Source organism: Bufo bufo, chromosome 6 (genome assembly GCF_905171765.1).
Source record: "Bufo bufo chromosome 6, aBufBuf1.1, whole genome shotgun sequence".
In the NCBI taxonomy this organism is placed as follows: domain Eukaryota; kingdom Metazoa; phylum Chordata; class Amphibia; order Anura; family Bufonidae; genus Bufo; species Bufo bufo.
The window spans coordinates 410,640,502-410,642,853 of record NC_053394.1 but is presented as its reverse complement, the minus strand read 5'-3'; the positions used below and the strand labels follow the sequence as shown (position 1 = coordinate 410,642,853).

Genomic DNA, 2,352 nt, shown 5'->3' with positions numbered 1-2,352 from the left:
AGCTGTGCTAACTTAGCACAGCTATATTCCATATTAGGCTAGAATATGGAGTATAGCAGTGCTAAGTTGAAATCTTCATGCGAATATTTCGTGTTATATTAGTCGCATCGCAATTTAATAGAACGCATCGAGTAATATAACACGAAATATTCGCATGAGGATTTCAACTTAGCACTGCTATACTCCATATTCTAGCCTAATATGGAATATAGCTGTGCTAAGTTAGCACTGCTATATTCCATATTAGGCTAGAATATGGAGTATAGCTGTGCTAAGTTGAAATCTTCATGCGAATATTTCGTGTTATATTAGTCGCATCGCAATTTCGACTTTTTCAAATGTTCTTAATATTGCTCTAACTTCGTCTTTTAGAAATTTCGTAATATTGCTCTAACTTCATCTCTTAGAATATTACGAATATTCTAAAAGACGAAGTTAGAGCAATATTACGAAATTTCGTAAAATACACATATAGATTGTAATTTAGCTAATATAGTGCTATAATCCCTTTTTTTTCCTGTAATTTTTTTTGCCTCTTCTGAACTTAAGTTTTGTAAAATATGTACACTATTAAAAATTATTACTATAGCAGTATATTAGCTTAAATACAATCTATGTGTATTTTACGAAATTTCGTAATATTGCTCTAACTTCATCTTTTAGAATATTACGAATATTCTAAAAGACGAAGTTAGAGCAATATTAAGAATATTTGCAAAAGTCGAAATTGCGATGCGAGTAATATAACACGAAATAGTCGCATGAAGATTTCAATTTAGCACAGCTATATTCCATATTCTAGCCTAATATGGAATATAGCAGTGCTAACTTAACACAGCTATATTCCATATTAGGCTAGAATATGGAATATAGCAGTGCTAAGTTTAAATCTTCATGCGACTATTTCGTGTTATATTACTCGCATCGCAATTTCGACTTTTGCAAATGTTCTTAAATTGCTCTAACTTCGTCTTTTAGAATATTCGTAATATTCTAAGAGACGAAGTTAGAGCAATATTACAAAATTTCGTAATATACACATATTAGCCTAGCCATAGTCATTAGCTTAGCATAGGAACGTTGCCTTATACTATCAAGATAAATTTTCGCAATATGCGAAAAATAATTTCGCGATAATTGGAATAATTGCGAATATTCGATTTCGACGAATATAACACGAATATTCATGCGAATATTCGCGAAATATCGCGAAACCGAATATGGCACCTCCCGCTCATCACTAATATTAAATGGATTTTTCGAACAGGGAGATGGAAAAAGAGCTTGCTCTGTCCACTCCACGCATTAACCTGTTATTGCAGTACCTCCAGGACCGGTGCACCCCTTCTAATCCAGTATGAAAAAACTGAATGAAATAGATAGATTGCAAGCATCCTTCCAGCAAGCAAGTGGAAAGTTGTGTGTGTGTCCTGCCTTAGGAGTCTGCACTTCAGCTTCTCCTCTCTCTGCCCAGTCAGTCAATGCTGTGCTGCATTCTGCATACCTGCATCTAGTCTGTCAATCTCCTAATTGCATCAGCTGTTGGTTTGTTCTAGCACCCAGCAACCCAGCCAGCCTCCTCACACCCCAAATCCAATTGAGACTGATGGCTTAATTGGCTTATCACCTAAATGAAGTGTTTAGACCTCCACGCACCTTACCTTGGGTTTTACAGTCCTGATCAAAAGTTTAAGACCACTTGAAAAATGGCAAAAAATCATATTTAGCATGGCTGGATCTTAACAAGGTTCCAAGTAGAGACAAGAAGAAATGAGAGTGAGACAAAAAATTTTTGAGCATTTAATTAATTAAAAATAACGATTAAACTGAAACAGGCTGCTTTTCAGCTGATCAAAATTTTAGGACCACATGCCTTTAAAAGGCCAAATATGTGCAAAGATGTGGATTCATTGTCATTTTCTGTCAGGTAGTCACACGTTGTGATGGCAAAGGCAAAATAAACTCCCTTTTTGAACGTGGTCGGGCTGTTAAACTGTATAAGCAGGGTCTCTCACAGCACGCCATCGCTGCTAAGGTGGGATGCAGTAAGACAGTCATTTGGAATTTCTTAAATGATCGTGAGGGTTATGGAACAAAAAAGTCAAGTAGAAAACCCCAAAAAATTTCACCAGCACTGAGCCGGAGGATCCAATTGGCTGTCCGTCAAGACACTGGACGATCCTCGACCCAAATTAAGTGCTGACTGCAGCCCCATAGAACGCCACAGAACTGCTCGTTTGGACTTTGCAAGAGAGCACCAAACATGGGACATTCAAAGGTGGAAGAAAGTTCTATTCTCTGATGAGAAAAAAATCCCACCTGAGATCTTTTCTACGCGCCACAATGGAGGGG

General features: G+C 37.1%; 1 pseudogene; it reads left to right on the top strand.

The window, feature by feature from the left end:
- The first annotated feature begins 1,229 nt into the window (after positions 1–1,229).
- On the top strand, positions 1,230–1,347 carry LOC121006547 (annotated as a pseudogene).
- The last annotated feature ends 1,005 nt before the right edge of the window (positions 1,348–2,352 follow it).